Source organism: Salmo salar, chromosome ssa05 (assembly GCF_905237065.1).
Source record: "Salmo salar chromosome ssa05, Ssal_v3.1, whole genome shotgun sequence".
Taxonomy (NCBI): Eukaryota; Metazoa; Chordata; class Actinopteri; order Salmoniformes; family Salmonidae; genus Salmo; species Salmo salar.
Window position 1 is genome coordinate 91,942,661 of NC_059446.1, and position 27,740 is coordinate 91,970,400.

The window sequence follows — 27,740 nt, forward strand, 5'->3', positions numbered from 1 at the left end:
TTTGATTTGATTTGACAGTGCAGCAAAGGTGTTTCAGAACTCACAGTTTTTCTCTTACTGCTATGGACAACGTCATGTGACTTGGACACTAGGTTTGCCAAACATGTGTAGAAGAATTTTCTGCTGTGCTGAAAGTTGGGCAGATTAGTGGAGGATAAAGTCCCTTCTGTGTGTCAACCACTGATCTTTAACATTTGACATTTTAGTCATTTAGCAGATGCTCTTATCCAGAGTGACTTACAGTAGTGGATACATACATTTCATACATAAAAATTTTTTTCTTTTTTTTTTCTCTGTGCTGGCCCCCCGTGGGAATCGAACCCACAACCCTGGCATTGCAAACACCATGCCCTACCAACTGAGCTACAGGGAAGGCCGTGTTCCAGAGATCTTATACCTGAGTTTCATAATGAAGTAAGACACCTGAACACTGTATCTGCTGCCACTTTCCCTCCTAACTTGTCCCCTCTTGGTCTCCTGAATGCAATTTGTAAGATGCAGCTGCAAAGCATGTTTGGAGAATTGTGCATTGCTTTATGTACATTTTGCACACTGCCTGTGACTGTTGCTGGTGGCGAGAGAGCTTTCAGAAAAGCTAAAACTGATAGAGGAAAAAAACGATTTGACGTCCACTATGTCCCTGGACAGGCTTTGCAGTCTTGTCATGCTGTCCATTGAAAGTCAGTTAGCTAGAAAACTGGACTTCAAAGACTTGATCAGTGACTTTGCTAGCAAGACGGCTCGGCGCTGGGCTCTCGGTGAATAAGGCTGAGCAAGGGCCAGTGATAACTGTTAAATGGCATGGCTATTGGATCACTACACACGATGCCCACAGGCTGAGAACAGGCTGTGAACAGGCTGAGAACAGGCTGAGAACATGCTGAGAACATGCTGAGAACAGACTGAGAACAGGCTGAGAACAGACTGAGAACAGGCTGAGAACAGACTGAGAACAGACTGAGAACAGACTGAGAACAGGCTGAGAACAGACTGAGAACAGACTGAGAACAGACTGAGAACAGACTGAGAACAGGCTGAGAACAGACTGAGAACAGACTGAGAACAGGCTGAGAACAGACTGAGAACAGACTGAGAACAGGCTGAGAACGGACTGAGAACAGACTGAGAACAAGATGTATCTCAAAGTAATGGCTGGATTGACCATAAAACCTGTTGTTTACAATCAAGACTCCAAGTGCAAGAAACCTGTTGATTTGGTGACCTCTTGACCTTTCCTCTAGCGCCACCATCAGGCCTTTTCATTTCCATGTTGTTTTCCATTTCCACTTTTCCAGCTGCTTATTTTCTAGTTGGTATGTATACTTAGTTCAACAATCTACTGCTGATTTTAGTATTTTGTTTATTATATCATTCTATAGATGATAATGTTAATTTATTTTATTTTAAAGAGGTTCATGTATATTTAAGTTATATTTATATTTATTGAAGAATTTTTACCATTAAAATGACATTTAGACGGTAAAAGATGGCCTTTAGCACATTTCTTATAGAGGGCATCAGTCCTGCATCAAATAGTAAATTCCACTGTATGCTGAATGTTACATGCACGTCTGCACAGTGTTATATTTTCACTGCTCACTGTCAGTAAATATCTCACAGTAAATACTGGGACTACAAGAGAGTTGCAAGGCTGCAAAGCTAGAGTTATTTAAAGCTTTGAATGGGTCGTGTAACGGTTGTCGTCGGGAATGGAGGACCAAAACGCAGCAGGAATGTGGATGCTCATCTTGTATTTATTTTTTAAATAAAGAGAACACCAAAATAACAAAAACAAAGAACTCACGAACAACAAAACAGTCTTGTCACGCTCACACATGCAAAACAAGAAACAATCTCCCACAACACCAAAACAAACAATTACCCATATATAGGACTCTCAATCAGAGGCAACTAGAAAACACCTGCCTCCAATTGAGAGTCCAACCCCCCATAAACTAGACATAGAAATACAAAAGACTAGAGACCACATAGAAATACAAACCTAGAACATAACCCCAAAAACCCTGAACTAACTAAATCAAACACCCTACTACATAAATCACCACCCCGAACCACATAAACAAAATACCCTCTGCCACGTCTTGACCAAACTACAATAACAAATAACCCTTATACTGGTCAGGACGTGACAGGTCGATTGGGTTCTGGAGGTGTGTGGTTACAAGTAATTACGCAGGGGGTTGGTGTGGCCTGTGGTGGCGGGGCCCCAATGTGATATCTTTTCATGTGGCCCAAAAAATCCCTGGAGGCTCCTCCTGCTCACACCTCTGGTTTGTTACATGCTGCATTAACAGCATAAGACAAGCAGACTACACCTGATTATGTAACCGTTTGGATCAGTACGTGTCCAGAAAGGTACATTAGAAGGTTTCTCATAGTGGTGTAGGCCTGTTTTTGTCGGGTTGTAGCCAGGTGTTAAGAGAGGCCTGTTTTTGTCAGGTTGTAGTGTTAAGAGAGGCCTGTTTTTGTCAGGTTGTAGCCAGGTGTTAAGTGAGGCCTGTTTTAGGTCCAGGCACATTAGGTCCAGGTACATTAGGTCCAGGTACATTAGGTCCAGGTACATTAGGTCCATAGGTACATTAGGTCCACACACATTAGGTCCAGGCACATTAGGTCCAGGTACATTAGGTCCAGGCACATTAGGTCCAGACACATTAGGTCCAGGCACATTGGGTCCAGACACATTAGGTCCAGGCACATTAGGTCCAGGTACATTAGGTCCAGGTACATTAGGTCCATAGGTACATTAGGTCCACACACATTAGGTCCAGACACATTAGGTCCAGGTACATTAGGTCCAGGTACATTAGGTCCATAGGTACATTAGGTCCACACACATTAGGTCCAGACACATTAGGTCCAGGCACATTAGGTCCACACACATTAGGTCCAGACACATTAGGTCCAGGTACATTAGGTCCAGACACATTAGGTCCAGGCACATTAGGTCCAGGCACATTAGGTCCAGGTACATTAGGTCCAGGTACATTAGGTCCAGGTACATTAGGTCCAGGTACATTAGGTCCAGACACATTAGGTCCAGGTACATTAGGTCCACACACATTAGGTCCAGACACATTAGGTCCAGGCACATTAGGTCCACACACATTAGGTCCAGACACATTAGGTCCAGGTACATTAGGTCCAGGTACATTAGGTCCAGGTACATTAGGTCCAGGCACATTAGCACGACAGTAATGGGTATTTTGTCATGATTTATCAGCTAACAGAAACATGCTAATGCAGGGAGTTCTAGTGGCGCCCATATGAATTATGTTAATGAGGGAGCACGGAGAAAAGTTGTATCCATAGTTTCCACGTTTGGCTTCCGTGTTTTAAAAGCATTTCGAAAAATGAGGAGGATATGTTAAGAGACAAAAGTGTATTTTGAAAGTCGCATGCTAATACTACTAAAACTCGTGTTTCTGCATAAATATTGTATGTGAGGGATATCTGGCTTTAAGCGTTTTTTCTAGTCATACTATAGTAGCGATTCTTGATCTTGGTCCTGGGGACCCAAAGGGGTGCACATGGTTGTTGTTGCCCTAGCAACTAAAACACCAGGACTGGGAAACACTACTACACAGTCATACATCTATAATCCAGGACTGGGAAACACTACTATACAGTCATACATCTATAATCCAGGACCAGGACTGGGAAACACTACTATACAGTCATACATCTATAATCCAGGACTGGGAAACACTACTATACAGTCATACATCTATAATCCAGGACCAGGACTGGGAAACACTACTACACAGTCATACATCTATAATCCAGGACTGGGAAACACTACTATACAGTCATACATCTATAATCCAGGACTGGGAAACACTACTATACTGTCATACATCTATAATCCAGGACTGGGAAACACTACTATACTGTCATACATCTATAATCCAGGACTGGGAAACGCTACTATACAGTCATACATCTATAATCCAGGACTGGGAAACACTACTACACAGTCATACATCTATAATCCAGGACTGGGAAACACTACTATACAGTCATACATCTATAATCCAGGACCAGGACTGGGAAACACTACAATACAGTCATACATCTATAATCCAGGACTGGGAAACACTACTATACTGTCATACATCTATAATCCAGGACTGGGAAACACTACTATACTGTCATACATCTATAATCCAGGACTGGGAAACGCTACTATACAGTCATACATCTATAATCCAGGACTGGGAAACACTACTATACTGTCATACATCTATAATCCAGGACCAGGACTGGGAAACACTACTATACAGTCATACATCTATAATCCAGGACTGGGAAACACTACTATACTGTCATACATCTATAATCCAGGACTGGGAAACACTACTATACTGTCATACATCTATAATCCAGGACTGGGAAACGCTACTATACAGTCATACATCTATAATCCAGGACCAGGACTGGGAAACACTACTACACAGTCATACATCTATAATCCAGGACCAGGACTGGGAAACACTACAATACAGTCATACATCTATAATCCAGGACCAGGACTGGGAAACACTACTATACAGTCATACATCTATAATCCAGGACCAGGACTGGGAAACACTACTATACAGTCATACATCTATAATCCAGGACAGGGAAACACTACTATACAGTCATACATCTACAATCCAGGACCAGGACTGGGAAACACTACTATACAGTCATACATCTATAATCCAGGACTGGGAAACGCTACTATACAGTCATACATCTATAATCCAGGACTGGGAAACGCTACTATACAGTCATACATCTATAATCCAGGACCAGGACTGGGAAACACTACTATACAGTCATACATCTATAATCCAGGACCAGGACTGGGAAACACTACTATACAGTCATACATCTATAATCCAGGACTGGGAAACGCTACTATACAGTCATACATCTATAATCCAGGACTGGGAAACACTACTATACAGTCATACATCTATAATCCAGGACCAGGACAGGGAAACACTACTATACAGTCATACATCTATAATCCAGGACTGGGAAACACTACAATACAGTCATACATCTATAATCCAGGACTGGGACACAATACTATATAGTCATACATATATAATCCAGGACTGGGAAACACTACTATACAGTCATACATCTATAATCCAGGACTGGGAAACACTACAATACAGTCATACATCTATAATCCAGGACTGGGACACAATACTATATAGTCATACATCTATAATCCAGGACTGGGAAACACTACTATACAGTCATACATCTATAATCCAGGACCAGGACTGGGAAACACTACTATACAGTCATACATCTATAATCCAGGACTGGGAAACACTACTATACAGTCATACATCTATAATCCAGGACTGGGAAACACTACTATACTGTCATACATCTATAATCCAGGACTGGGAAACACTACTACACAGTCATACATCTATAATCCAGGACTGGGAAACACTACTATACAGTCATACATCTATAATCCAGGACTGGGAAACACTACTATACTGTCATACATCTATAATCCAGGACTGGGAAATACTACTATACAGTCATACATCTATAATCCAGGACTGGGAAACACTACAATACAGTCATACATCTATAATCCAGGACCAGGATTGGGAAACACTACTATACTGTCATACATCTATAATCCAGGACTGGGAAATACTACTATACAGTCATACATCTATAATCCAGGACTGGGAAACACTACAATACAGTCATACATCTATAATCCAGGACTGGGAAACACTACTATACAGTCATACATCTATAATCCAGGACCAGGACTGGGAAACACTACTACACAGTCATACATCTATAATCCAGGACCAGGACTGGGAAACACTACTATACAGTCATACATCTATAATCCAGGACCAGGACTGGGAAACACTACTATACAGTCATACATCTATAATCCAGGACTGGGAAATACTACTATACAGTCATACATCTATAATCCAGGACTGGGAAACACTACTACACAGTCATACATCTATAATCCAGGACAGGGAAACACTACTATACAGTCATACATCTATAATCCAGGACTGGGAAACACTACAATACAGTCATACATCTATAATCCAGGACTGGGACACAATACTATATAGTCATACATATATAATCCAGGACTGGGAAACACTACTATACAGTCATACATCTATAATCCAGGACTGGGAAACACTACAATACAGTCATACATCTATAATCCAGGACTGGGACACAATACTATATAGTCATACATCTATAATCCAGGACTGGGAAACACTACTATACAGTCATACATCTATAATCCAGGACTGGGAAACACTACTATACTGTCATACATCTATAATCCAGGACCAGGACTGGGAAACACTACTATACAGTCATACATCTATAATCCAGGACCAGGACTGGGAAACACTACTATACAGTCATACATCTATAATCCAGGACCAGGACTGGGAAACTCTACTATACAGTCATACATCTATAATCCAGGACTGGGAAACACTACTATACAGTCATACATCTATAATCCAGGACCAGGACTGGGAAACACTACTATACAGTCATACATCTATAATCCAGGACTGGGAAATACTACTATACAGTCATACATCTATAATCCAGGACCAGGACTGGGAAACACTACAATACAGTCATACATCTATAATCCAGGACCAGGACTGGGAAACACTACAATACAGTCATACATCTATAATCCAGGACCAGGACTGGGAAACACTACTATACAGTCATACATCTATAATCCAGGACCAGGACTGGGAAACACTACAATACAGTCATACATCTATAATCCAGGACCAGGACTGGGAAACACTACTATACAGTCATACATCTATAATCCAGGACAGGGAAACACTACTACACAGTCATACATCTATAATCCAGGACTGGGAAACACTACAATACAGTCATACATCTATAATCCAGGACTGGGAAACACTACTACACAGTCATACATCTATAATCCAGGACCAGGACTGGGAAACACTACTATACAGTCATACATCTATAATCCAGGACAGGGAAACACTACTACACAGTCATACATCTATAATCCAGGACTGGGAAACACTACAATACAGTCATACATCTATAATCCAGGACTGGGAAACACTACTACACAGTCATACATCTATAATCCAGGACCAGGACTGGGAAACACTACTATACAGTCATACATCTATAATCCAGGACCAGGACTGGGAAACACTACTATACAGTCATACATCTATAATCCAGGACCAGGACTGGGAAACACTACTATACAGTCATACATCTATAATCCAGGACTGGGAAACTCTACTATACAGTCATACATCTATAATCCAGGACTGGGAAACACTACTATACTGTCATACATCTATAATCCAGGACTGGGAAACACTACTATACAGTCATACATCTATAATCCAGGACCAGGACTGGGAAACACTACTTTACAGTCATACATCTATAATCCAGGACCAGGATTGGGAAACACTACTATACAGTCATACATCTATAATCCAGGACCAGGACTGGGAAACACTACTATACAGTCATACATCTATAATCCAGGACCAGGACTGGGAAACACTACTATACAGTCATACATCTATAATCCAGGACAGGGAAACACTACTATACAGTCATACATCTATAATCCAGGACCAGGACTGGGAAACACTACTACACAGTCATACATCTATAATCCAGGCATCAATAAATGCAGTGAAATAGATATTCTCCTCAATAATAAGATTAGATGGATCATTAATCTGAATGGTACCTGATTCAGTGAAATGATATGCAGCAATGTGAATGGGACTTGTGAATTAGGGATTGGGGAATCTTAAAATAGCAACATCAAGGTGTTAGGTACCTTTGTTAGTCACATCCCCATCAATATGTCTCAATTTAAATATTCATATGCGGTTTGACAGAAATTGAGGGAGGCCAGAGAGAGAGAGAGAGAGAGAGCACTGAGAACAATGTGTCTAATCTACACATTCTCAAAACATGAAGGCTAAATGTTCAGGGATGTTTTGAAGGCTGATGGATGGGGAATGGCCTGAGGAAAGACTATGGTTGTTTCTCAATCTCGAATAATAGTCTTTCCTCCTGCCGATCTCCATCCACCAGCCATCAAAACATACCTGAACATTTAGCAGTTCTCTTGAGTACGTTCTTGTGAGGATGAGAGTGTGGAGAACACATAGAGTATTACATTTGAGAAGCACTCCCCCCTTACTGTATTACCTCACGCTGCACCTCCCCATTCACTGACCCTTCCAACCAGGACAAAGGCAATAGAGATGAAACAAGATATACACAAAGCTAGCTAGCTATATGTGGATCGTAATAATCTAGCTAGCCAGCTAGTTAAACAGGCAAAAAATGACCTAAAACTAATATTATCCAAGGTAGATGTACATTTTTAAGAGATCTAACAGGACTGCCCCGTTAGAGCTCCTGACAGACGTTCACTATGGTGCATCAAGTTTGTTGGATCCTGTCCAGTTAACTGGTAATAAACAATGATTCATTTAAGATTGACTTTGAGTTTCCCTGTGTAAGAATTTCCACGACACCGTATTGACTTACTATGGACTTACACATTCACTTAACCTTCTTCCAGCCAGGACAATGGCAATAGAGACAAAACGTGATATACACAAAGCAAAACGTTTTACTTCATAACTTTCAGCTAGCTATATGTGAATGGTAATAATGTAGCTAACCCAGATAGTTTTAAGTAATTTTTGTTAAACTAATGTTATGCAAGGTGGATGTCAAGTCTTTGTGGGTAGCTAGCTAGCTAACATTTCTCTGTGACTAACTAGCAGTACTAGTACCCAGTAGTAATAGATAACCCTATTGACTTACAATGGGCTTGCGATCTACACAATCTACAGTGGTTATCGTAGGCAGGTAAATGTTCAAAAAATGTATACAGTATGTATTTATTAACATATCAATATAAAATATTGTAGTCAGGCAACATATGAGCTGTGAATAGTCAACATTTCATTCTGAAGTCGGAGTGTATTTTCTCTCTGCTTCAGCTCAGATAATTGATTTCAAGTAATGTTGCGTCATTTTTTACGTGGTTAAATCATGTTTCTGTGCATACTTTTTCGTTGCAGCTTGCATCGATGCATGCTTCAGAATATGTACAAACGGAGTACGCATTCGAGAAGGGCCCTCCGTGCTCCGGTTTGCATACTGTACTATGATTTGGACCCTCCTGTGCTCCGGTTTGCATACTGTACTTTGATTTGGACCCTCCTGTGCTCTAAATTGCGTGCTCGGAGCACGGTGGTGTGCATTTTGACAAACACCCAATGTATCAGTCTGTTTGTCTACGAGGTTGGAGACTGATTGAGAGAACAGGGAGGAGAACAGGGAGGAGAACAGAGAGGAGAAGTGACGGAGGAGAGGAGGAGAACAGGGAGGAGAGAGGAGAAGGAAGAGAGGGGCATGGGGACAAGAGGAAGAGAAGGGAGGAGAGGGAAGAAGGGACGGAGGAGAGGAGGAGAACAGAGAGGAGAAGGAACAGAGGCGAGGAAGAGAGGGGAATGGGGACGAGAGGAAGAGAAGGGAGGAGAGGGGAAAAGGGATGGAGGAGAACAGGAAGGAGAGGGGAGAAGGGAGGAGAGGGGAGAAGGAACAGAGAAGAGGGGTGAAGGGAGGAGAGGGGAGAATGGATGGAGGAGAGGAGGACAACAGGGAGGAGAGGGGTGAAGGAACAGAAGAGAAGAGAAGAAGAGGAGAACAGGAATGAGAGGGGTGAAGGGAGGAGTGAGGTGCAGGGATGGAGGAGAGGAGAACGTGGGCGAGAGGGGTGAAGGAAGGAGAGAAGTGAAGTGAAGGGATGGTTGAGAGGAGGAGAACGGGGGCGAGAGGGATGAAGGAAGGGAGGAGAGGGGAAAAGGGACGGAGGTGAGGAGGTGAGGAGGAGAGGGGTGAAGGGACAGAGGAGAGGAGGAGAACAGGCAGGAGAGGGGTGAAGGGAGGGAGGAGAACAGGGAGGAGAGGGGTGAAGGGAGGGAGGAGAACAGGGAGGAGAGGGGTGAAGTGACGGAGGAGAGGAGGAGAACGGAGGAGAGGGGTGAAGGGAGGGAGGAGAACAGGGAGGAGAGGGGTGAAGGGAGGGAGGAGAGGAGGAGAACAGGGAGGAGAGGGGTGAAGGGAGGGAGGAGAACAGGGAGGAGAGGGGTGAAGGGAGGGAGGAGAGGAGGAGAACAGGGAGGAGAGGGGTGAAGGGAGGGAGGAGAACAGGGAGGAGAGGGGTGAAGGGAGGGAGGAGAGGAGGAGAACAGGGAGGAGAGGGGTGAAGGGAGGGAGGAGAACAGGGAGGAGAGGGGTGAAGGGACGGAGGAGAGGAGGAGAACAGGGAGGAGAGGGGTGAAGGGAGGGAGGAGAACAGGGAGGAGAGGGGTGAAGTGACGGAGGAGAGGAGAAGGGGTGAAGGGACTCTGTAGAGGAAGAGAGGAAACAGGGACAAGGAGATGGAGGAGGCGTAGTGTTTGAAGCAGTCAGACATCAAGAGGAAATGGGCAGATTCTCAGAGGAAAGAAGATCAAAGAAATATCTGGCCATTCAGAGAACCCACAGACAGAACACCACTCTATGATGAGAGGAGAGGAGAGGAGAGGAGAGGAGAGGAGAGGAGAGGAGAGGAGAGGAGAGGAGAGGAGAGGAGAGGAGAGGAGAGGAGAGGAGAGGAGAGGAGAGGAGAGGAGATGATGAGAGGATATGAGGAGGAATAGGAAATGAGGAGAGGAGGAGGAGAAGAGGAAATGAGGAGAAGAGGAAATGAGGAGAGGAGGAGGAGAAGAGGATATGAGGAGAAGAGGAAATGAGGAGAGGAGGAAATCAGGAGAGGAGGAGGAGAAGAGGAAATGAGGAGGAATAGGAAATGAGGAGAGGAGGAGGAGGATATGATTGTCCCAAGCAGCACTGTCCGCACCGTGTTGACCTGAAAGGAATGTGCTGCGGCTAGAGAGAGAAGATAACGCTTTATGTACTGTAAATGGCACCCTATTCACTATATAGTGCACTACTTTTGGCCAGAGCCCTATGGGCCACTATATACTGAATAGGGTGTCATTTGGGCTCCAAGCCTATGTCTCAGACAACCCATCAACCCTCAATCTGCAGCTTTTTACCACTTCTAAGCAGTCAATTCACCAGCATATGTTGCACCAATTTCCCATTTAAAAAGTATTTCAGGCTCCAGCGCCGTGAACAGCCTGCCAGTGCCAGCAGTGATTCTTCCTCTTCTCCTCTTCTCCTCTCCTCTCCTCTCCTCTATTCTCCTCTCCTCTCTTCTCCTCTAATTTCCTCTCCTCTCTTCTCCTCTATTCTCCTCTATTCTCCTCTCCTCTCCTCTCTTCTCCTCTTCTCCTCTATTCTCCTCTCCTCTCTTCTCCTCTCTTCTCCTCTATTCTCCTCTCTTCTCCTCTCTTCTCCTATCTTCTCCTCTCCTCTCCTCTCCTCTCCTCTATTCTCCTCTATTCTCCTCCCCTCTCTTCTCCTCTCTTCTCCTATCTTCTCCAGTCTCCTCATCTTCTCCTCTCCTCTTCTCTTATCTTCTCCTCTCTTTCTCATCTTCTCCTATCTTCTCCTCTCCTATCTTCTCCTCTCCTCTTCTCCTATCTTCTCATCTTCTCATATCTTCTCTTCTTTTCTTTCTCATCTTCTCCTCTCTTCTCTTCTCCTCTCTTCTCTTATCTTCTCCTCTCCTATCTTCTCCTCTCCTCTCCTATCCTATCTTCTCCTCTCCTCTCCCCTTGATTCCTCATCTCCTACTGTCAGTGCAGTAAGATTTCACAGTGGTTTGGTGGTTATGTTTTCTGTTGCATTCCTCTGGGGCAAAAGATCATTAAAGAGGAGCTTGATTTGGCTTTCCTCTAAGAGAGAGAGACAACATATGTGATCTGAGTCTGGGGTCCTAGGGTTGGATAGACAGCAACACACTGAACCAACGCTGTGGAAACTAACAGCAGCTACTGGGGTCCTAGGGTTGGATAGACAGCAGCACACTGAACCAACGCTGTGGAAACTAACAGCAGCTACTGGGGTCCTAGGGTTGGATAGACAGCACACTGAACCAACGCTGTGGAAACTAACAGCAGCTACTGGGGTCCTAGGGTTGGATAGACAGCACACTGAACCAACGCTGTGGAAACTAACAGCAGCTACTGGGGTCCTAGGGTTGGATAGACAGCAGCACACTGAACCAACGCTGTGGAAACTAACAGCAGCTACTGGGGTCCTAGGGTTGGATAGACAGCAGCACACTGAACCAACGCTGTGGAAACTAACAGCAGCTACTGGGGTCCTAGGGTTGGATAGACAGCAGCACACTGAACCAACGCTGTGGAAACTAACAGCAGCTACTGGGGTCCTAGGGTTGGATAGACAGCACACTGAACCAACGCTGTGGAAACTAACAGCAGCTACTGGGGTCCTAGGGTTGGATAGACAGCAGCACACTGAACCAACGCTGTGGAAACTAACAGCAGCTACTGGGGTCCTAGGGTTGGATAGACAGCAACACACTGAACCAACGCTGTGGAAACTAACAGCAGCTACTGGGGTCCTAGGGTTGGATAGACAGCACACTGAACCAACGCTGTTGAAACTAACAGCAGCTACTGGGGTCCTAGGGTTGGATAGACAGCACACTGAACCGACGCTGTGGAAACTAACAGCAGCTACTGGGGTCCTAGGGTTGGATAGACAGCAGCACACTGAACCAACGCTGTGGAAACTAACAGCAGCTACTGGGGTCCTAGGGTTGGATAGACAGCAGCACACTGAACCAACGCTGTGGAAACTAACAGCAGCTACTGGGGTCCTAGGGTTGGATAGACAGCAACACACTGAACCAACGCTGTGGAAACTAACAGCAGCTACTGAGGTCCTAGGGTTGGATAGACAGCACACTGAACCAACGCTGTGGAAACTAACAGCAGCTACTGGGGTCCCTGGGTTGGATAGACAGCAGCACACTGAACCAACGCTGTGGAAACTAACAGCAGCTACTGGGGTCCCTGGGTTGGATAGACAGCAGCACACTGAACCAACGCTGTGGAAACTAACAGCAGCTACTGGGGTCCTAGGGTTGGATAGACAGCACACTGAACCGACGCTGTGGAAACAAACAGCAGCTACTGGGGTCCTAGGGTTGGATAGACAGCAGCACACTGAACCAACGCTGTGGAAACTAACAGCAGCTACTGGGGTCCCTGGGTTGGATAGACAGCAGCACACTGAACCAACGCTGTGGAAACTAACAGCAGCTACTGGGGTCCTAGGGTTGGATAGACAGCAGCACACTGAACCAACGCTGTGGAAACTAACAGCAGCTACTGGGGTCCTAGGGTTGGATAGACAGCAGCACACTGAACCAACGCTGTGGAAACTAACAGCAGCTACTGGGGTCCCTGGGTTGGATAGACAGCACACTGAACCAACGCTGTGGAAACTAACAGCAGCTACTAGGGTCCTAGGGTTGGATAGACAGCAGCACACTGAACCAACGCTGTGGAAACTAACAGCAGCTACTGGGGTCCTAGGGTTGGATAGACAGCAGCACACTGAACCAACGCTGTGGAAACTAACAGCAGCTACTGGGGTCCTAGGGTTGGATAGACAGCAGCACACTGAACCAACGCTGTGGAAACTAACAGCAGCTACTGGGGTCCCTGGGTTGGATAGACAGCACACTGAACCAACGCTGTGGAAACTAACAGCAGCTACTAGGGTCCTAGGGTTGGATAGACAGCAGCACACTGAACCAACGCTGTGGAAACTAACAGCAGCTACTAGGGTCCTAGGGTTGGATAGACAGCACACTGAACCAACGCTGTGGAAACTAACAGCAGCTACTGGGGTCCTAGGGTTGGATAGACAGCAGCACACTGAACCAACGCTGTGGAAACTAACAGCAGCTACTGGGGTCCTAGGGTTGGATAGACAGCAGCACACTGAACCAATGCTGTGGAAACTAACAGCAGCTACTGGGGTCCTAGGGTTGGATAGACAGCAGCACACTGAACCAACGCTGTGGAAACTAACAGCAGCTACTGGGGTCCTAGGGTTGGATAGACAGCAGCACACTGAACCAACGCTGTGGAAACTAACAGCAGCTACTGGGGTCCTAGGGTTGGATAGACAGCAGCACACTGAACCAACGCTGTGGAAACTAACAGCAGCTACTGGGGTCCCTGGGTTGGATAGACAGCAGCACACTGAACCAACGCTGTGGAAACTAACAGCAGCTACTAGGGTCCTAGGGTTGGATAGACAGCAGCACACTGAACCAACGCTGTGGAAACTAACAGCAGCTACTGGGGTCCTAGGGTTGGATAGACAGCAGCACACTGAACCAACGCTGTGGAAACTAACAGCAGCTACTGGGGTCCCTGGGTTGGATAGACAGCACACTGAACCAACGCTGTGGAAACTAACAGCAGCTACTGGGGTCCTAGGGTTGGATAGACAGCAGCACACTGAACCAACGCTGTGGAAACTAACAGCAGCTACTGGGGTCCTAGGGTTGGATAGACAGCAGCACACTGAACCAACGCTGTGGAAACTAACAGCAGCTACTGGGGTCCTAGGGTTGGATAGACAGCAGCACACTGAACCAACGCTGTGGAAACTAACAGCAGCTACTGGGGTCCTAGGGTTGGATAGACAGCAGCACACTGAACCAACGCTGTGGAAACTAACAGCAGCTACTGGGGTCCTAGGGTTGGATAGACAGCAGCACACTGAACCAACGCTGTGGAAACTAACAGCAGCTACTGGGGTCCTAGGGTTGGATAGACAGCAGCACACTGAACCAACGCTGTGGAAACTAACAGCAGCTACTGGGGTCCTAGGGTTGGATAGACAGCAGCACACTGAACCAACGCTGTGGAAACTAACAGCAGCTACTGGGGTCCTAGGGTTGGATAGACAGCAGCACACTGAACCAACGCTGTGGAAACTAACAGCAGCTACTGGGGTCCTAGGGTTGGATAGACAGCACACTGAACCAACGCTGTGGAAACTAACAGCAGCTACTGGGGTCCTAGGGTTGGATAGACAGCAGCACACTGAACCAACGCTGCGGAAACTAACAGCAGCTACTGGGGTCCTAGGGTTGGATAGACAGCAGCACACTGAACCAACGCTGTGGAAACTAACAGCAGCTACTGGGGTCCTAGGGTTGGATAGACAGCAGCACACTGAACCAACGCTGTGGAAACTAACAGCAGCTACTGGGGTCCTAGGGTTGGATAGACAGCAGCACACTGAACCAACGCTGTGGAAACTAACAGCAGCTACTGGGGTCCTAGGGTTGGATAGACAGCAGCACACTGAACCAACGCTGTGGAAACTAACAGCAGCTACTGGGGTCCCTGGGTTGGATAGACAGCACACTGAACCAACGCTGTGGAAACTAACAGCAGCTACTGGGGTCCTAGGGTTGGATAGACAGCAGCACACTGAACCAACGCTGTGGAAACTAACAGCAGCTACTGGGGTCCTAGGGTTGGATAGACAGCACACTGAACCGACGCTGTGGAAACTAACAGCAGCTACTGGGGTCCTAGGGTTGGATAGACAGCAGCACACTGAACCAACGCTGTGGAAACTAACAGCAGCTACTGGGGTCCCTGGGTTGGATAGACAGCAGCACACTGAACCAACGCTGTGGAAACTAACAGCAGCTACTGGGGTCCTAGGGTTGGATAGACAGCAGCACACTGAACCAACGCTGTGGAAACTAACAGCAGCTACTGGGTCCTAGGGTTGGATAGACAGCAGCACACTGAACCAACGCTGTGGAAACTAACAGCAGCTACTGGGGTCCCTGGGTTGGATAGACAGCACACTGAACCAACGCTGTGGAAACTAACAGCAGCTACTAGGGTCCTAGGGTTGGATAGACAGCAGCACACTGAACCAACGCTGTGGAAACTAACAGCAGCTACTGGGGTCCTAGGGTTGGATAGACAGCAGCACACTGAACCAACGCTGTGGAAACTAACAGCAGCTACTGGGGTCCTAGGGTTGGATAGACAGCAGCACACTGAACCAACGCTGTGGAAACTAACAGCAGCTACTGGGGTCCCTGGGTTGGATAGACAGCACACTGAACCAACGCTGTGGAAACTAACAGCAGCTACTAGGGTCCTAGGGTTGGATAGACAGCAGCACACTGAACCAACGCTGTGGAAACTAACAGCAGCTACTAGGGTCCTAGGGTTGGATAGACAGCACACTGAACCAACGCTGTGGAAACTAACAGCAGCTACTGTGGTCCTAGGGTTGGATAGACAGCAGCACACTGAACCAACGCTGTGGAAACTAACAGCAGCTACTGGGGTCCTAGGGTTGGATAGACAGCAGCACACTGAACCAATGCTGTGGAAACTAACAGCAGCTACTGGGGTCCTAGGGTTGGATAGACAGCAGCACACTGAACCAACGCTGTGGAAACTAACAGCAGCTACTGGGGTCCTAGGGTTGGATAGACAGCAGCACACTGAACCAACGCTGTGGAAACTAACAGCAGCTACTGGGGTCCTAGGGTTGGATAGACAGCAGCACACTGAACCAACGCTGTGGAAACTAACAGCAGCTACTGGGGTCCCTGGGTTGGATAGACAGCAGCACACTGAACCAACGCTGTGGAAACTAACAGCAGCTACTAGGGTCCTAGGGTTGGATAGACAGCAGCACACTGAACCAACGCTGTGGAAACTAACAGCAGCTACTGGGGTCCTAGGGTTGGATAGACAGCAGCACACTGAACCAACGCTGTGGAAACTAACAGCAGCTACTGGGGTCCCTGGGTTGGATAGACAGCACACTGAACCAACGCTGTGGAAACTAACAGCAGCTACTGGGGTCCTAGGGTTGGATAGACAGCAGCACACTGAACCAACGCTGTGGAAACTAACAGCAGCTACTGGGGTCCTAGGGTTGGATAGACAGCAGCACACTGAACCAACGCTGTGGAAACTAACAGCAGCTACTGGGGTCCCTGGGTTGGATAGACAGCAGCACACTGAACCAACGCTGTGGAAACTAACAGCAGCTACTGGGGTCCTAGGGTTGGATAGACAGCAGCACACTGAACCAACGCTGTGGAAACTAACAGCAGCTACTGGGGTCCTAGGGTTGGATAGACAGCAGCACACTGAACCAACGCTGTGGAAACTAACAGCAGCTACTGGGGTCCCTGGGTTGGATAGACAGCACACTGAACCAACGCTGTGGAAACTAACAGCAGCTACTAGGGTCCTAGGGTTGGATAGACAGCAGCACACTGAACCAACGCTGTGGAAACTAACAGCAGCTACTGGGGTCCTAGGGTTGGATAGACAGCTTCACACTGAACCAACGCTGTGGAAACTAACAGCAGCTACTGGGGTCCTAGGGTTGGATAGACAGCAGCACACTGAACCAACGCTGTGGAAACTAACAGCAGCTACTGGGGTCCCTGGGTTGGATAGACAGCACACTGAACCAACGCTGTGGAAACTAACAGCAGCTACTAGGGTCCTAGGGTTGGATAGACAGCAGCACACTGAACCAACGCTGTGGAAACTAACAGCAGCTACTAGGGTCCTAGGGTTGGATAGACAGCACACTGAACCAACGCTGTGGAAACTAACAGCAGCTACTGGGGTCCTAGGGTTGGATAGACAGCAGCACACTGAACCAACGCTGTGGAAACTAACAGCAGCTACTGGGGTCCTAGGGTTGGATAGACAGCAGCACACTGAACCAATGCTGTGGAAACTAACAGCAGCTACTGGGGTCCTAGGGTTGGATAGACAGCAGCACACTGAACCAACGCTGTGGAAACTAACAGCAGCTACTGGGGTCCTAGGGTTGGATAGACAGCAGCACACTGAACCAACGCTGTGGAAACTAACAGCAGCTACTGGGGTCCTAGGGTTGGATAGACAGCAGCACACTGAACCAACGCTGTGGAAACTAACAGCAGCTACTGGGGTCCCTGGGTTGGATAGACAGCAGCACACTGAACCAACGCTGTGGAAACTAACAGCAGCTACTAGGGTCCTAGGGTTGGATAGACAGCAGCACACTGAACCAACGCTGTGGAAACTAACAGCAGCTACTGGGGTCCTAGGGTTGGATAGACAGCAGCACACTGAACCAACGCTGTGGAAACTAACAGCAGCTACTGGGGTCCCTGGGTTGGATAGACAGCACACTGAACCAACGCTGTGGAAACTAACAGCAGCTACTGGGGTCCTAGGGTTGGATAGACAGCAGCACACTGAACCAACGCTGTGGAAACTAACAGCAGCTACTGGGGTCCTAGGGTTGGATAGACAGCAGCACACTGAACCAACGCTGTGGAAACTAACAGCAGCTACTGGGGTCCTAGGGTTGGATAGACAGCAGCACACTGAACCAACGCTGTGGAAACTAACAGCAGCTACTGGGGTCCTAGGGTTGGATAGACAGCAGCACACTGAACCAACGCTGTGGAAACTAACAGCAGCTACTGGGGTCCTAGGGTTGGATAGACAGCAGCACACTGAACCAACGCTGTGGAAACTAACAGCAGCTACTGGGGTCCTAGGGTTGGATAGACAGCAGCACACTGAACCAACGCTGTGGAAACTAACAGCAGCTACTGGGGTCCTAGGGTTGGATAGACAGCAGCACACTGAACCAACGCTGTGGAAACTAACAGCAGCTACTGGGGTCCTAGGGTTGGATAGACAGCAGCACACTGAACCAACGCTGTGGAAACTAACAGCAGCTACTGGGGTCCTAGGGTTGGATAGACAGCACACTGAACCAACGCTGTGGAAACTAACAGCAGCTACTGGGGTCCTAGGGTTGGATAGACAGCAGCACACTGAACCAACGCTGCGGAAACTAACAGCAGCTACTGGGGTCCTAGGGTTGGATAGACAGCAGCACACTGAACCAACGCTGTGGAAACTAACAGCAGCTACTGGGGTCCTAGGGTTGGATAGACAGCAGCACACTGAACCAACGCTGTGGAAACTAACAGCAGCTACTGGGGTCCTAGGGTTGGATAGACAGCAGCACACTGAACCAACGCTGTGGAAACTAACAGCAGCTACTGGGGTCCTAGGGTTGGATAGACAGCAGCACACTGAACCAACGCTGTGGAAACTAACAGCAGCTACTGGGGTCCCTGGGTTGGATAGACAGCACACTGAACCAACGCTGTGGAAACTAACAGCAGCTACTGGGGTCCTAGGGTTGGATAGACAGCAGCACACTGAACCAACGCTGTGGAAACTAACAGCAGCTACTGGGGTCCTAGGGTTGGATAGACAGCACACTGAACCGACGCTGTGGAAACTAACAGCAGCTACTGGGGTCCTAGGGTTGGATAGACAGCAGCACACTGAACCAACGCTGTGGAAACTAACAGCAGCTACTGGGGTCCCTGGGTTGGATAGACAGCAGCACACTGAACCAACGCTGTGGAAACTAACAGCAGCTACTGGGGTCCTAGGGTTGGATAGACAGCAGCACACTGAACCAACGCTGTGGAAACTAACAGCAGCTACTGGGTCCTAGGGTTGGATAGACAGCAGCACACTGAACCAACGCTGTGGAAACTAACAGCAGCTACTGGGGTCCCTGGGTTGGATAGACAGCACACTGAACCAACGCTGTGGAAACTAACAGCAGCTACTAGGGTCCTAGGGTTGGATAGACAGCAGCACACTGAACCAACGCTGTGGAAACTAACAGCAGCTACTGGGGTCCTAGGGTTGGATAGACAGCAGCACACTGAACCAACGCTGTGGAAACTAACAGCAGCTACTGGGGTCCTAGGGTTGGATAGACAGCAGCACACTGAACCAACGCTGTGGAAACTAACAGCAGCTACTGGGGTCCCTGGGTTGGATAGACAGCACACTGAACCAACGCTGTGGAAACTAACAGCAGCTACTAGGGTCCTAGGGTTGGATAGACAGCAGCACACTGAACCAACGCTGTGGAAACTAACAGCAGCTACTAGGGTCCTAGGGTTGGATAGACAGCACACTGAACCAACGCTGTGGAAACTAACAGCAGCTACTGGGGTCCTAGGGTTGGATAGACAGCAGCACACTGAACCAACGCTGTGGAAACTAACAGCAGCTACTGGGGTCCTAGGGTTGGATAGACAGCAGCACACTGAACCAATGCTGTGGAAACTAACAGCAGCTACTGGGGTCCTAGGGTTGGATAGACAGCAGCACACTGAACCAACGCTGTGGAAACTAACAGCAGCTACTGGGGTCCTAGGGTTGGATAGACAGCAGCACACTGAACCAACGCTGTGGAAACTAACAGCAGCTACTGGGGTCCTAGGGTTGGATAGACAGCAGCACACTGAACCAACGCTGTGGAAACTAACAGCAGCTACTGGGGTCCCTGGGTTGGATAGACAGCAGCACACTGAACCAACGCTGTGGAAACTAACAGCAGCTACTAGGGTCCTAGGGTTGGATAGACAGCAGCACACTGAACCAACGCTGTGGAAACTAACAGCAGCTACTGGGGTCCTAGGGTTGGATAGACAGCAGCACACTGAACCAACGCTGTGGAAACTAACAGCAGCTACTGGGGTCCCTGGGTTGGATAGACAGCACACTGAACCAACGCTGTGGAAACTAACAGCAGCTACTGGGGTCCTAGGGTTGGATAGACAGCAGCACACTGAACCAACGCTGTGGAAACTAACAGCAGCTACTGGGGTCCTAGGGTTGGATAGACAGCAGCACACTGAACCAACGCTGTGGAAACTAACAGCAGCTACTGGGGTCCTAGGGTTGGATAGACAGCAGCACACTGAACCAACGCTGTGGAAACTAACAGCAGCTACTGGGGTCCTAGGGTTGGATAGACAGCAGCACACTGAACCAACGCTGTGGAAACTAACAGCAGCTACTGGGGTCCTAGGGTTGGATAGACAGCAGCACACTGAACCAACGCTGTGGAAACTAACAGCAGCTACTGGGGTCCTAGGGTTGGATAGACAGCAGCACACTGAACCAACGCTGTGGAAACTAACAGCAGCTACTGGGGTCCTAGGGTTGGATAGACAGCAGCACACTGAACCAACGCTGTGGAAACTAACAGCAGCTACTGGGGTCCTAGGGTTGGATAGACAGCACACTGAACCAACGCTGTGGAAACTAACAGCAGCTACTGGGGTCCTAGGGTTGGATAGACAGCAGCACACTGAACCAACGCTGTGGAAACTAACAGCAGCTACTGGGGTCCTAGGGTTGGATAGACAGCAGCACACTGAACCAACGCTGTGGAAACTAACAGCAGCTACTGGGGTCCTAGGGTTGGATAGACAGCAGCACACTGAACCAACGCTGTGGAAACTAACAGCAGCTACTGGGGTCCTAGGGTTGGATAGACAGCAGCACACTGAACCAACGCTGTGGAAACTAACAGCAGCTACTGGGGTCCTAGGGTTGGATAGACAGCAGCACACTGAACCAACGCTGTGGAAACTAACAGCAGCTACTGGGGTCCCTGGGTTGGATAGACAGCACACTGAACCAACGCTGTGGAAACTAACAGCAGCTACTGGGGTCCTAGGGTTGGATAGACAGCAGCACACTGAACCAACGCTGTGGAAACTAACAGCAGCTACTGGGGTCCTAGGGTTGGATAGACAGCAGCACACTGAACCAACGCTGTGGAAACTAACAGCAGCTACTGGGGTCCTAGGGTTGGATAGACAGCAGCACACTGAACCAACGCTGTGGAAACTAACAGCAGCTACTGGGGTCCTAGGGTTGGATAGACAGCAGCACACTGAACCAACGCTGTGGAAACTAACAGCAGCTACTGGGGTCCTAGGGTTGGATAGACAGCAGCACACTGAACCAACGCTGTGGAAACTAACAGCAGCTACTGGGGTCCTAGGGTTGGATAGACAGCAGCACACTGAACCAACGCTGTGGAAACTAACAGCAGCTACTGGGGTCCTAGGGTTGGATAGACAGCAGCACACTGAACCAACGCTGTGGAAACTAACAGCAGCTACTGGGGTCCTAGGGTTGGATAGACAGCAGCACACTGAACCAACGCTGTGGAAACTAACAGCAGCTACTGGGGTCCTAGGGTTGGATAGACAGCAGCACACTGAACCAACGCTGTGGAAACTAACAGCAGCTACTGGGGTCCTAGGGTTGGATAGACAGCAGCACACTGAACCAACGCTGTGGAAACTAACAGCAGCTACTGGGGTCCCTGGGTTGGATAGACAGCACACTGAACCAACGCTGTGGAAACTAACAGCAGCTACTAGGGTCCTAGGGTTGGATAGACAGCAGCACACTGAACCAACGCTGTGGAAACTAACAGCAGCTACTGGGGTCCTAGGGTTGGATAGACAGCAGCACACTGAACCAACGCTGTGGAAACTAACAGCAGCTACTGGGGTCCCTGGGTTGGATAGACAGCACACTGAACCAACGCTGTGGAAACTAACAGCAGCTACTAGGGTCCTAGGGTTGGATAGACAGCAGCAAACTGAACCAACGCTGTGGAAACTAACAGCAGCTACTAGGGTCCTAGGGTTGGATAGACAGCACACTGAACCAACGCTGTGGAAACTAACAGCAGCTACTGGGGTCCTAGGGTTGGATAGACAGCAGCACACTGAACCAACGCTGTGGAAACTAACAGCAGCTACTGGGGTCCTAGGGTTGGATAGACAGCAGCACACTGAACCAACGCTGTGGAAACTAACAGCAGCTACTGGGGTCCTAGGGTTGGATAGACAGCAGCACACTGAACCAACGCTGTGGAAACTAACAGCAGCTACTGGGGTCCTAGGGTTGGATAGACAGCAGCACACTGAACCAACGCTGTGGAAACTAACAGCAGCTACTGGGGTCCTAGGGTTGGATAGACAGCAGCACACTGAACCAACGCTGTGGAAACTAACAGCAGCTACTGGGGTCCTAGGGTTGGATAGACAGCAGCACACTGAACCAACGCTGTGGAAACTAACAGCAGCTACTAGGGTCCTAGGGTTGGATAGACAGCAGCACACTGAACCAACGCTGTGGAAACTAACAGCAGCTACTGGGGTCCTAGGGTTGGATAGACAGCAGCACACTGAACCAACGCTGTGGAAACTAACAGCAGCTACTGGGGTCCTAGGGTTGGATAGACAGCAGCACACTGAACCAACGCTGTGGAAACTAACAGCAGCTACTGGGGTCCTAGGGTTGGATAGACAGCAGCACACTGAACCAACGCTGTGGAAACTAACAGCAGCTACTGGGGTCCTAGGGTTGGATAGACAGCAGCACACTGAACCAACGCTGTGGAAACTAACAGCAGCTACTGGGGTCCTAGGGTTGGATAGACAGCAGCACACTGAACCAACGCTGTGGAAACTAACAGCAGCTACTGGGGTCCTAGGGTTGGATAGACAGCACACTGAACCAACGCTGTGGAAACTAACAGCAGCTACTGGGGTCCTAGGGTTGGATAGACAGCAGCACACTGAACCAACGCTGTGGAAACTAACAGCAGCTACTGGGGTCCTAGGGTTGGATAGACAGCAGCACACTGAACCAACGCTGTGGAAACTAACAGCAGCTACTGGGGTCCCTGGGTTGGATAGACAGCACACTGAACCAACGCTGTGGAAACTAACAGCAGCTACTGGGGTCCTAGGGTTGGATAGACAGCAGCACACTGAACCAACGCTGTGGAAACTAACAGCAGCTACTGGGGTCCTAGGGTTGGATAGACAGCACACTGAACCGACGCTGTGGAAACTAACAGCAGCTACTGGGGTCCTAGGGTTGGATAGACAGCAGCACACTGAACCAACGCTGTGGAAACTAACAGCAGCTACTGGGGTCCCTGGGTTGGATAGACAGCAGCACACTGAACCAACGCTGTGGAAACTAACAGCAGCTACTGGGGTCCTAGGGTTGGATAGACAGCAGCACACTGAACCAACGCTGTGGAAACTAACAGCAGCTACTGGGGTCCTAGGGTTGGATAGACAGCAGCACACTGAACCAACGCTGTGGAAACTAACAGCAGCTACTGGGGTCCCTGGGTTGGATAGACAGCACACTGAACCAACGCTGTGGAAACTAACAGCAGCTACTGGGGTCCTAGGGTTGGATAGACAGCAGCACACTGAACCAACGCTGTGGAAACTAACAGCAGCTACTGGGGTCCTAGGGTTGGATAGACAGCAGCACACTGAACCAACGCTGTGGAAACTAACAGCAGCTACTGGGGTCCTAGGGTTGGATAGACAGCAGCACACTGAACCAACGCTGTGGAAACTAACAGCAGCTACTGGGGTCCCTGGGTTGGATAGACAGCACACTGAACCAACGCTGTGGAAACTAACAGCAGCTACTAGGGTCCTAGGGTTGGATAGACAGCAGCACACTGAACCAACGCTGTGGAAACTAACAGCAGCTACTAGGGTCCTAGGGTTGGATAGACAGCACACTGAACCAACGCTGTGGAAACTAACAGCAGCTACTGGGGTCCTAGGGTTGGATAGACAGCAGCACACTGAACCAACGCTGTGGAAACTAACAGCAGCTACTGGGGTCCTAGGGTTGGATAGACAGCAGCACACTGAACCAATGCTGTGGAAACTAACAGCAGCTACTGGGGTCCTAGGGTTGGATAGACAGCAGCACACTGAACCAACGCTGTGGAAACTAACAGCAGCTACTGGGGTCCTAGGGTTGGATAGACAGCAGCACACTGAACCAACGCTGTGGAAACTAACAGCAGCTACTGGGGTCCTAGGGTTGGATAGACAGCAGCACACTGAACCAACGCTGTGGAAACTAACAGCAGCTACTGGGGTCCCTGGGTTGGATAGACAGCAGCACACTGAACCAACGCTGTGGAAACTAACAGCAGCTACTAGGGTCCTAGGGTTGGATAGACAGCAGCACACTGAACCAACGCTGTGGAAACTAACAGCAGCTACTGGGGTCCTAGGGTTGGATAGACAGCAGCACACTGAACCAACGCTGTGGAAACTAACAGCAGCTACTGGGGTCCTAGGGTTGGATAGACAGCAGCACACTGAACCAACGCTGTGGAAACTAACAGCAGCTACTGGGGTCCCTGGGTTGGATAGACAGCACACTGAACCAACGCTGTGGAAACTAACAGCAGCTACTGGGGTCCTAGGGTTGGATAGACAGCAGCACACTGAACCAACGCTGTGGAAACTAACAGCAGCTACTGGGGTCCTAGGGTTGGATAGACAGCAGCACACTGAACCAACGCTGTGGAAACTAACAGCAGCTACTGGGGTCCTAGGGTTGGATAGACAGCAGCACACTGAACCAACGCTGTGGAAACTAACAGCAGCTACTGGGGTCCTAGGGTTGGATAGACAGCAGCACACTGAACCAACGCTGTGGAAACTAACAGCAGCTACTGGGGTCCTAGGGTTGGATAGACAGCAGCACACTGAACCAACGCTGTGGAAACTAACAGCAGCTACTGGGGTCCTAGGGTTGGATAGACAGCAGCACACTGAACCAACGCTGTGGAAACTAACAGCAGCTACTGGGGTCCTAGGGTTGGATAGACAGCAGCACACTGAACCAACGCTGTGGAAACTAACAGCAGCTACTGGGGTCCTAGGGTTGGATAGACAGCAGCACACTGAACCAACGCTGTGGAAACTAACAGCAGCTACTGGGGTCCTAGGGTTGGATAGACAGCACACTGAACCAACGCTGTGGAAACTAACAGCAGCTACTGGGGTCCTAGGGTTGGATAGACAGCAGCACACTGAACCAACGCTGTGGAAACTAACAGCAGCTACTGGGGTCCCTGGGTTGGATAGACAGCACACTGAACCAACGCTGTGGAAACTAACAGCAGCTACTAGGGTCCTAGGGTTGGATAGACAGCAGCACACTGAACCAACGCTGTGGAAACTAACAGCAGCTACTAGGGTCCTAGGGTTGGATAGACAGCACACTGAACCAACGCTGTGGAAACTAACAGCAGCTACTGGGGTCCTAGGGTTGGATAGACAGCAGCACACTGAACCAACGCTGTGGAAACTAACAGCAGCTACTGGGGTCCTAGGGTTGGATAGACAGCAGCACACTGAACCAACGCTGTGGAAACTAACAGCAGCTACTGGGGTCCTAGGGTTGGATAGACAGCAGCACACTGAACCAACGCTGTGGAAACTAACAGCAGCTACTGGGGTCCTAGGGTTGGATAGACAGCAGCACACTGAACCAACGCTGTGGAAACTAACAGCAGCTACTGGGGTCCTAGGGTTGGATAGACAGCAGCACACTGAACCAACGCTGTGGAAACTAACAGCAGCTACTGGGGTCCCTGGGTTGGATAGACAGCACACTGAACCAACGCTGTGGAAACTAACAGCAGCTACTGGGGTCCTAGGGTTTGATAGACAGCACACTGAACCAACGCTGTGGAAACTAACAGCAGCTACTGGGGTCCCTGGGTTGGATAGACAGCACACTGAACCAACGCTGTGGAAACTAACAGCAGCTACTGGGGTCCTAGGGTTGGATAGACAGCAGCACACTGAACCAACGCTGTGGAAACTAACAGCAGCTACTGGGGTCCCTGGGTTGGATAGACAGCACACTGAACCAACGCTGTGGAAACTAACAGCAGCTACTGGGGTCCTAGGGTTGGATAGACAGCAGCACACTGAACCAACGCTGTGGAAACTAACAGCAGCTACTGGGGTCCTAGGGTTGGATAGACAGCAGCACACTGAACCAACGCTGTGGAAACTAACAGCAGCTACTGGGGTCCTAGGGTTGGATAGACAGCAGCACACTGAACCAACGCTGTGGAAACTAACAGCAGCTACTGGGGTCCTAGGGTTGGATAGACAGCAGCACACTGAACCAACGCTGTGGAAACTAACAGCAGCTACTGGGGTCCTAGGGTTGGATAGACAGCAGCACACTGAACCAACGCTGTGGAAACTAACAGCAGCTACTGGGGTCCTAGGGTTGGATAGACAGCAGCACACTGAACCAACGCTGTGGAAACTAACAGCAGCTACTGGGGTCCTAGGGTTGGATAGACAGCAGCACACTGAACCAACGCTGTGGAAACTAACAGCAGCTACTGGGGTCCCTGGGTTGGATAGACAGCAGCACACTGAACCAACGCTGTGGAAACTAACAGCAGCTACTGGGGTCCTAGGGTTGGATAGACAGCAGCACACTGAACCAACGCTGTGGAAACTAACAGCAGCTACTGGGGTCCTAGGGTTGGATAGACAGCAGCACACTGAACCAACGCTGTGGAAACTAACAGCAGCTACTGGGGTCCTAGGGTTGGATAGACAGCAGCACACTGAACCAACGCTGTGGAAACTAACAGCAGCTACTGGGGTCCTAGGGTTGGATAGACAGCTGCACACTGAACCAACGCTGTGGAAACTAACAGCAGCTACTGGGGTCCTAGGGTTGGATAGACAGCACACTGAACCAACGCTGTGGAAACTAACAGCAGCTACTGAGGTCCTAGGGTTGGATAGACAGCACACTGAACCAACGCTGTGGAAACTAACAGCAGCTACTGGGGTCCTAGGGTTGGATAGACAGCAGCACACTGAACCAACGCTGTGGAAACTAACAGCAGCTACTGGGGTCCTA

At 48.8% G+C, this 27,740-nt stretch overlaps 1 protein-coding gene across 1 annotated transcript in view; it reads right to left on the reverse strand.

Moving 5' to 3' along the window:
• LOC106606155 (CUB and sushi domain-containing protein 3) overlaps positions 1 to 27,740 on the reverse strand; it is a 492,730-nt gene that overhangs the window by 386,001 nt on the left and 78,989 nt on the right.